Genomic DNA, 10765 nt, shown 5'->3' with positions numbered 1-10765 from the left:
GCCACGCAGCACTCTCCAGCCTCTCTTTCTACGGTGGGTCAAACAGGGATCGTGGCTGGACCGGCAGCCTCAGGAGCCACTGTCTGGCTAGGGGCAGGAAGACAGAGTGCCCAAATAAAAGTTCCAGGCCACAGAGATAATGCACCATATGATGGGAATCTGAAAATATAGAAGCCAAGAAAAAGGTAAATAGTGTTAAAAAAAAAAAAAAGCTATTTGGAACCCTGACAGAGAGCTGACACTACTCTGGAAAGAACACGTAACAGAGAACAGGACCCTGGCTCTATAGTAAACATTGTTTTCACAAGTGGAAATAACATAACCATTTTATGATTTTCAAAGATAAACTTACAGACAAGAACTTTATGGTCACACCTTGACAGCATAAAGGTAAAAGGACAGACAACACAAGTTGGAGTAAGATGAGAAGGACAGGAAGAAGCATTGACATCCTCAGGTTAAGGAGATGACAGACAACACATGTTGTTGATGGAGCAAGACAAAGTCACAACGGTGAGCACACAGGAACTGCCAAGAGTGGGGACAGGAGGTAAAGGTGCTGCTGCCTTGATCAGGATGGAAGGTACAGGTAATTCGCGAGGTGACCAGTCGGCAGACAGTGGTGTGGCGTGCCACAGCATGAGAGTGAGGGGTGACCACCAGCAAACACCTCTGGGAAGGAAGGGTGAAGTCTGGGAAGGGTACTGCTGCGTTGCCTCATGCACTCGGACCGAAACCTACAGAAGAAAAACTGCTAAAAATAAAAATACTAAAGAATAAAATACAATAGGGGTGCCTGGATGGCTCAGTCGGTTGAGCATTCAACTCTTGGCTTCAGCTTCGGGTTATGATCTCAGCCCCGTGGAGTCTGCCTGTCCCTCTCCCTCTGCCTCCCTCCCCAACCCCAACATGCGCACGTGCTCTGTCCCTCTCTCAAATAACATCTTAAAAAAAAAAGAAAAGGAATAGAATGGATGTTCCAAAGACCAGGAATTTTCCTCTAAGATCTTTGATGCACCAGGCAGTAATCTATCTGCTAAAGAACATTCAAGAAGCAGGTGGGTCTGGAGCACCTACCTCAGGCAAGGGAGGGCCCGCACCACCAGTGCTGGGACAGACTCAGAAACCCAGTGAAGAGGCTCAGAAAAACAATGGTCTGAATGTCTGACTCTGAATTTGTTATCTATTCTGAAAGGAAAAAAAAATCAATATACTGCAGAATAGAATTGGCACCAATTAACTCCATTTATATATTCAAAGAAATTCTAAGCAAGAGTCAACAAATGTGGAAAACAAGAGATGATGCCAATGTCACAGAGTCTTCTATATTTATTCCTAACTGAAAATGAATTTCCAATGTAAAGAATTCCTAAAGTCACTGGAAATATAGGAACCCCAAAAGATTTTACCTCTCCTCCTTAATTCTAAGAAGAATAAAAAGCAACAATGATGCTGAGCCTTAAAACAAAGAGAACAGAAAGAGTAAAACGGTCACTTCTTTAAGGACAACCTCCCCACCAATCATCAAAGCACAAGAGAGGGAATGGGTTTAAATCTAAGGCACAGGAAGAATAGCATGCTCCCCACAATGAGCCCTACACTTGGTTACAAAGAACAGTGTCCGTGTATTCCTATACTAAAGAAAGTGAACGTCCTGCCCTCATGATTTACAAGAGAGGAAGCAACAAGACTGATGGCCACAGGCTACAGCAGACAGGTACTGAGGAAGAACAGAAAAGACAGCCCAGGGCCACACCCCTGCACAGAATCTTGGGTTTCCCAAACAGTAAAACTGATGGCTGCCAAAACACAAGAACACACCTAGCCCCCCTGAAGCCCTTCTAACTTATAGACTGAGCAACTGCCCCAAGTCCTGGCAGGGCATTCAGTAAATGTGTGTTGAATTATTTTTGTCAGTAATGACTATGTCCAGAAACCAAGTAAGGATTTTCTTTAGTTAACTGATGCTTGGGATACAGTAAGTTAAAAGGAAAAGGAAGTCAGAAGTTGAGCAAAATCACAATAAGTCTGTGTTTAACTATGAGGAGATTAAAAAATAAATGAACAAATGAATGAGTAAAAATTGAACATTCCCAAAAACTTACTCCTCAGAAAGGAGGTTACTTATGGACCAATTTGGGAGAGAATCTGTCCTCTAACAAATGCCCACCACTTCGGACCCTGCCCTCTGGTCCTGCCCACTCATCCTTGGAGATGCAGACAACAGGGAAATGAATCTGGGTGACACCAGGTGAGGCCATGGAGTCGGACAGCAACACGGCACGAAGAGCTTCTAATGCCCTGTATGAAGGCAGCCTGAAACCAGCTAGAACTCCTGCACCCAGAGCATGACATTTCCACCCCTCACAGCCCTGGAGCCAGCAAGTACTCCTCTGCGCACACTGCTAGAGAAAAAGATTCTAGGGCAGAACCATTACTTATGACCAAAAGTTTCCAGAAAACCTTAATATATTCCCAAATCTAAACATGAAACGAGAGAGTGGAAGACAAAATATTTCTCATAAAAGTAATGAGAATTAGGTATTTTTGGTTGTTGATGTTTTAACCTCACAACACCTAAAATCTCGGGATATTAAAGTCACAGGTACTTTTCAACCCAGGTAGGCACCAGGCTCTCTGCAGACTGGGTGTAAGAATCAGCATGCAGAGCCTGAGAACCCAGAGATACTTTGTATCATGGCAGAAAGTGCTGGGAAACCAAGCGAATGCCTACCAGGAAGAATTTTCTAAAGCCCAGTGGGTTAAGAGTTCATAAAATGCGACAGATGAGGCCCAATGTCTTCTGTGTCTCCAAGAGGAACACATCCCCAAACACACCTGCTGGAAATGGCATGACTTCCCTGCACTGTGATTCTTACTGCCCAGTGTGAAAGTCCCCTGGGGAGATGGCCAGCCTTTGATGAAGATGGACATGGCTTCAGAGTGACCCCTTCCTGCAGCCATGATCAGAATCAAACTATCCCAACAAATCTAGAATGAAACCAAGTACACGGTGCTGATAACCCAACTGTAAGAGATGCCTGATGTCAGAGGCAGTGAGTGTGAAAATATACGTGCATACCTCACAACAGAAAGCTGGTACAACTGTGGCAGAACTTGCGATCACTGCCGTAATACCAACACGGCAGCTACAATTTCGGGAGTGCTTACCACGTGCAGGCACTTAGAGGCACACATGCCTTGGACACCATCAGGTATTCCCAAGAAGTCTGTTGGACAGGCACCTGGTCCAGCGGGTGGTGGGAGGGCAGCTCAGGTCCCCTGCCTGGGCTGGAACTCGGCTCGGCCGCTCATGGGCTCCGTAACTTGGGGCAAGCTGCTCAACATCTCCACCTCCCCTCTGTCCAATGGGAATGGAAATAGTCTAGCTGGTATGTCTGTGACCTAGCTCGTGTGAAGTGCTCGTAATAGTGCCTCGTACACAATAAATACTAGTTATTACTAGTATGATCTCCAATCTACAGAGAAGACCAAGGCTCAGAAACACTGAGGAACCTACTTGAGGTCACTCTGCTGGGGATGGGTGGCGTTGCCATTCAAATCCAAGTCTGACCCCCAAGTGCTGTAAAACTTGATTCTCAGTTACCTGTTTCACAAATGGGAGCAATCTGTCCCTACCCTAAGCACAAATAACTTAATTTCTTATGCATTAAGCCTCACCTGAATAAGGTACTACATTAAAATCCTTTACTGTATTTTTAAAACAAAACCAAACACATATATAGACAAAGTTTACAATGCTGTTGGGGCGCCTGGGTGCCTGAGTCGGTTGAGCGTCCAGCTCCTGATTTTGGCTCAGGTCGTGATCTCAGGGTCTCAGCTCAGGTTGTGATCTTAGGGTTGTGAGACCGAGCCCTGCATCAGGCTCTGTGCTCAGCAGGCACCCTTGTTGCATACTTTTTAGATGTACAAGGTGTTTTCATTTTACCTCTTAAACTTAAAAAAAAAAATCCATGTTATTAATTTGCCTTGTCATTTGCCTTTTATTTTTTATTTATTTATTTTTTTAAAAGATTTTATTTATTTGAGAGAGAGAGAATGAGAGAGAGAGAACACATGAGAGGGGATAGGGTCAGAGGGCGAAGCAGACTCCCCGCCGAGCAGGGAGCCCGATGCGGGACTCGATCCAGGGACTCCAGGATCATGACCTGAGCCGAAAGCAGTCGCTTAACCCACTGAGCCACCCAGGCACCCCGTCATTTGCCTTTTAAAAATATAGAAAACCTGGGATGCCTGGGTGGCTCAGTGGGTTAAGCGTCTGCCTTCAGCTCAGGTCCTGATCCCCGGGTCCTGGGATCGAGTCCCACATAGGGCTCCTTGCTCAGCGGGGAGCCTGCTTCTCCCTCTGCCTGCTGCCTCTCTCCCCCTGCTCCTCCTCTCTTTCTCAAATAAATAAAATCTATTTTTTTTTTAACCCATGGAAAGGGTAACTGTAACATCCTCTGAGGGGCTCTTGACAGCCAGGTACATCAGTCTGTCCAGCCAGCTGTTAACATCATCCTGTCCTCACTCAGGCCAGTGGACTGCAATGCAAACAGGTATTAATGGGCATACTCTTGAACCTGTGGTCGTTTGGGAGAAATATGCAAATCTTCCTAAGTGGTCTGTGATTTGTACCTTTTACTTGTGGCATATTTTAAACTGGTCACACAGTCACAGCGTGTTGTAAGGCAGATATGGGTAAACCTGTCAATTCATCAGACCCACAAGCTCCACCCTGCAGTGGGCCTGTGGACTTTGTCCTGGCTTCACCCTAGAATAACCATCCAGCTGGTGGACAGCTCACCTCGTTGGTGGTGGTCACAGGTGCAGAAGAGCGAACAGTTCACTATAGCCTTACCTCATTAGATGCCCCCCACCCCCCGCCAAAGCCTTGAAGACAGGTCTTCTGTATTTTTTTAAAATTTTTACTTATTTATTTATTTTTCAGAGAGGGCACAAGCAGGGAGAGTGGCAGGCAGAGGGAGAAGCAGACTCCCCACTGAGCAGGGAGCCCTATGTGGGACCCGATCCCAGGACCCTGGAATCATGACCGAGCTGAAGGCAGACGCTTAACCATCTGAGCCCCCCAGGCGCCCCCTCCACGGGTACAGTTTTCTGAAAGAAAAAGCAGAGGCACATGAAACAAGTGTGGGAGGACACACACCAGGAAGAAGGATGCTGTTGGTAACAATCAGGTAGGCGTACCCAACCAGGCAGGATGGTGCAACAGAGAACAGCACCAACAGAAACAACAGTTTAAAAGGTGTAAACTGTGTATGCTGTCATTCTAACATGTGATGGCATTATTTGTGCTTATTCTTCAATACCACACCTTTATACTAGAGTAAATATGTAACTGTCAGTTTCCTTATCTATAAAATTGGATAACAGCTACCTTGCAAGGCTGTCCTGGGAATTACGGCTGCTGTGCATTAAGGAAAACGGCCTAGTCACAAGCAGAGGGTTTGCTACTGGAGGGTAGGGGGAGGGATCCTCTAAGTGAATTCCATGAGAAAACATACTGTTTCAAACAGTATCAACGTTGTTAAGAGTTAAGAAATACTTCATACATAATTGTCATCCTTAAATTGTAGACTTTCTAGTTTCATCTCAAAATAAAACTGGACCACTGGATTCCATTTCAAAATTCTGAACTTTAGATTTAGACGTGAGGAGCCTCATGATTCAAAGTACAAGATAAATACATCCAGCAAAAATCTTTACCCAGAATACTTCTTTTTAAGTTAAAAAACAGATATTGATTGGTTTTACGTACTTTTTAAAAAGTTCTTTTATGGGACGCCTGGGTGGCTCAGTCGGTTAAGCGTCTGCCTTCAGCTCGGGTCATGATCCCAGGGTCCTAGGATCGAGTCCCGCATCAGGCTCCCTGCTCCGCGGGGAGCCTGCTTCTCCCTCTGCCTCTGCCTCTCTCTATCTCTCATGAATAAATAAATAAAATCTTAAAAAAAAAAAGTTCTTTTATAATTAAACTCATTTTATTTATAACTAAATTCTTAACACAATTTACTGCAACTGGCCAAAAAAAAAAAAAAAACAACTCTGAGATATCATTATCAAACGCTATAGCAGTAGCTTAATGAGCACCAAAATATAAAATGTTAAGATCTCATGTGAGTGAAGAGGAAAAGATACACACTGCAACAGAGAATATAAACTTTGTAATATATGGCCAAAATTATAAGGTCTGTACTCTTTGACCTAGAAATTTTTCATTATTTATCTTAGAGAAACACCCTCTCACAAAAGACACTCCTCTTTAATAAGAAAATTCAACGGGACTGCCTAGCTAAAAATCAAACATTTGCTATGCTGCTAATCCCTTCCAATAATAGAGAGGAAAAAAAACAGCCAGGTGCTAGCACATGCTTGCTCTGCAGAGCCCGGCCACCCCTGCCCAGTGCCTGCAACTTAGCTGGGGCTATGCACTTCCAAACCCCTCGCCGCCATTCTACTGGGACCGTCTGAATCCAGCCCCAGCCCTTGAACCAATGCAAAGTCACGAAACTGACAAGAGATTTGGGTTCTGCTGGTTTCACTATACATTTCCACTCCACCCAGTGACAAAAACAGAGGCACAGGGCAGGGAGTGCTCTCTAAGAAAGGGGCTGGCCGTCCCAGAGATAGCCAGGGTGGGGCACAGCTGATAGGGGTGGCAAGTCAGCATTCCAATCCTCTGACTCCCAGGACTGCAACTTTATAACCAATTGGCACAGAATTCCTCAGAACATAGCAACAGAGACACCAAATGACTAAACATTTCATCTTGTAAACCACCATATTTGCTAGTGATACACATTAAATGTAGAAAAGTTAAAAAGACAATAAAATTACAAATAGCCCATGATGACAATTAAGGTTCATTCACACTCATCTATTCAAGGAATATTCACTGATCACTCATATCACATAATTTTTAAAAATATTAGTTGGGTTTCTGCCACAGAACTAAGTTTTTTTCCTATTTTTACTTTTTTAATTTATTTTTTTTAGAAAGATTTTATTTGACAGTGAGAGAGAGAGAGAACACAAGCAGGGGGAGTGGGAAGGAGAAGCCAGCCTCTCACCGAGCAGGGAGCCCGATGCGGGGCTCGATCCCAGGATCCTGGGATCATGACCTGAGCTGAAGGTAGACGCTTAACAACTGAGCCACCCAAGCGCCCCTCTATTTTTATTTTTTAAAGATTTTATTTGAGAAAGAGTGAGCATGCCCGCACACTGAGGGAGAGGGAGAGGGAGAGGGAGAAGCAGACTCCCTGCTGAGCAGAGAGCCTGATACAGGGATCGATCCCAGGATGCCCCCAGAACTAAGCTTTAAAAACCATTTATGTAGATACGTGAACAATATAGACTGATTTTGGAATGAAGTAAACTTTTAATGTATACAGTTCAGACCTTAAAAAGGAAACCGATTAGTGCCTAGGTGGCTCAGTCGGTTAAGGATCTGACTCGGTTTCAGCTCAGGTCATGATCTTGGGGTCCTGAGATGGAGCCCCACGTTGGGTTCTGCGCTCAGTGGGAAGTCTGCTCAAGGATTCTCTCTCCCTCTGCCCCTCCCCTTCGCACACACATACTCTCTCTCTAAAAATTAAATGGATAGGTTTTGTTTTTTTTTAAATATTTATATGAGAGAGAGAAAGAGAATCTCCAGCAGATTCCCTGATGAGAGAGGAGTCTGATGTGGGGCTCTATCCCAGGACCCTGAGATCATGACCTGAGCCAAAATCAAGAGTCAGATGCCCAACCGACTGAGTCACCCAGGCACCCCTATATAGACAGGTCTTAAAAAAAAAAAAAAGAGTGGGGCACCTGGGTGGCTCAGTTGGTTAAGTGTCTGCCTTTGGCCCAGGTCATGATCCCAGGGTCCTGGGATCCAGTCCCGCGTTGGGCTCCCTGCTGAGCGGGGAGCCTGCTTCTCCCTCTCCCTGCCGCTCCCCCTGCTTGTACTCTCTAATAAAAAATAAAAAATCTTTGGGGCGCCTGGGTGGCTCAGTTGGTTAAGCGACTGCCTTCGGTTCAGGTCATGATCCTGGAGTCCCGGGATCGAGTCCCGCATCGGGCTCCCTGCTCGGCAGGGAGCCTGCTTCTCCCTCTGACCCTCCCCCCTCTCATGTGCTCTCTGTCTCTCTCATTCTCTCTGTCTCAAATAAATAAATAAAATCTTTAAAAATAAAATAAAATAAAATAAAAAATCTTTAAAAAAAAAAAAGAGGAAACAGATTAAGATGGTATTTTGAGTGACATCCTACACCTGGTCTCACTACATACTTCTCTCTTTAGATAGATGCTATACTCCATTTCTGCAATTTCAGTGTTAACTACCAATATGCTTGCAAACATACAATGTACTCAAACAAAATCAATGCAAAGAATGATTAAAAGCAAAATCTAAACTGAAGGTTGTTTGGTAATCTAATCCTTAAATCTTCCCGAGCTACCGATAACAGACCAGCTGCTAATCCTCTTCAGAGGAGGTCACTATTTGAGAGCCAGCTCTGGTGTCAGGACAGTAAAGGCGTTCATTCCCTCTCTTAATTAGGGGTAGCATTTTCATAAAATAGAACTATTACCATTTTCCAGCATTGCTGTCACTTATATTTAGGGAGGAGTTGATGAGACACCTTTCCACTTATCACCCCCTACTCCCCCAACAGACAGGCAGGGCAGGTACTGTGACCCCCATTTTAGTGAGGCCCCTGTCATGGGAGCCCTAGTCTTGTCATTTTCAGGAGGAAAGTCTAGCACAGACTCTGCTCACCCACAGGAGGGACATCTGCAGCACAGGGATGCTCTGATCTAACGACCCAATCACAACATCATCATAAGCCTCATTTGAGGAATACTGTAGTTTGAACTGCTATTCACAGAGCACCCAGAGACTCACGAGAGCACCACTGAGGGCTAAGAGCCTCCTCTCCACTTGTGCAAAGACTGGTCATCAAGCTTGACACCAGTCCCCAGAAGACACAGGGGTCTTTCTGTCTCTTGACTGGAAAACTGGCTGCCCTCATTGGATGAGACATTGTTTGCCTACGGCATTATATATTCCAAAACTGTACAGGGTACTTTATAAGAGAGTTAAGGAATTTTTCAAGGGTGTTTGTATCTGTGTATATCGTGCTCATTTTACTCCCTGACTTTAGAAGCAACTCCCACCTTAGACAAAATTCTTTTTTTAAAGATTTTATTTATTTATTTGACAGCAAGAGAGGGAACATAAGCAGGGGGGTGGGAGAGGGAGAAGCAGGCTCCCCGCGGAGCAGGGAGCCGACGCGGGGCTCGATCCCAGGACCCTGGGATCATGACCTGAGCCACACAGGAGCCCCAACGCTATCTTTAAAAAAAAAAAAAGATTTTATTTATTTGACAGAGAGAGAGAGCGTGCTTGCGTACGAACAAGCAGGGAGAGTGGCAGGCAGAGGGAGAGGAAGAAGCAGGCTCCCTGCTGAGCAGGGAGCCTAATTCAGGACTCAATCCCAGGACCCCAGGATCATGACCGGAGCTAAAGGCAGACACTTCCCTGACTGAGCCACCAAGGCACCCCGACAAAATTCTATCTTATCAGGACCCCCCAGCTCCACTGCAATTTAGTCATTTATTCAACAAACACCTAGTGAGCCTGTACTACACCCCAGGACCAAGGTGAGCACCTCACATTTAGGTTCTAAAGATGCACCATCTAGGGGCGCCTGCCTTTGGCTCAGGTCATGATCCCAGGGTCCTGGGATCGAGCCCCACGTCCGGCTCCCTGCTCAGCGGGGAGCCTGCTTCTCCCTCTCCCTCTGCCTGCCACTCTGCCTACTTGTGCTCTCTCTCTCTGTCAAATAAATAAATAAAAAATATCTTAAAAAAAAAAAAAAGATGCACCATCCATCAGGGGTGCATGTTAGGGGATTGTGCATGGTGGTGTCAGGTGGGCAGTTAGTAGAGGAACTGGTACAGAAGGCCTGAATTTTCAAGTTCCAGGTCTGACACTGAGCAAGGCACTAGTCTCCAGGTAGCTCCCAGCTGAGCACAGTGCCACCTATCCACTGCATGCTGGAGGACTCAAGAACAAAAATGGCTAAGACACATACAGCATCCTTTCAATCTCTACACCACCTTAATTAATAGAACCAGCCTTAGAAACACAAGAGAATTCCCTCATTCTGAGTTAACAGGGGCATGAGGTGAAGGGCTCCAGAGCCCTTCAGTTCACAGGCAAGACTCAGCCTGCTTCTGCACAGCATCAGAGCAGTGAGTCTCAGGCTGAGGCTCACTCCATGTAGTTCTTCTAACAGATTACTCCATCTCAATCCACTTAACCAACAAATGTCACCAAGTATTAAGACTAGCATGTGGGGTTTTTCGGGGGGGGGGGGGGAAGAATGGTCCTCGAGGAGAGGGAAGAGAGTAACCAAAGACAAAATTTCTAGAAGCATTATTACCAGATCTGACTTTAAAAACTTTATTTTGAAATAATTTAAATTAGAAATTGCAAAAAAGATTTAGAGGGAGGTCTCAAGCACCTCTCTGATCATTTAACTGGCTGTCCTTTCCCAATGGGCAGGTGGCTCGCCACACGCTTCCCTCAGAACCCAGAGCCTGTAAGTGCTCAGTACTCACTCACAATGACCCCAAGTGACAAAGTCACTGTGCTGCATAGGAGTCACTAAGCTCATCACTATCACTGATTCAACAAGTATTTCCTGGTTTGTGCCAGCAACAGTTCTCCACACGAAACAGACTTCCTATGGACCTCATC

This window comes from Neomonachus schauinslandi, chromosome 10 (assembly GCF_002201575.2).
Source record: "Neomonachus schauinslandi chromosome 10, ASM220157v2, whole genome shotgun sequence".
In the NCBI taxonomy this organism is placed as follows: Eukaryota; Metazoa; Chordata; class Mammalia; order Carnivora; family Phocidae; genus Neomonachus; species Neomonachus schauinslandi.
This window is presented reverse-complemented; position numbering follows the sequence as displayed.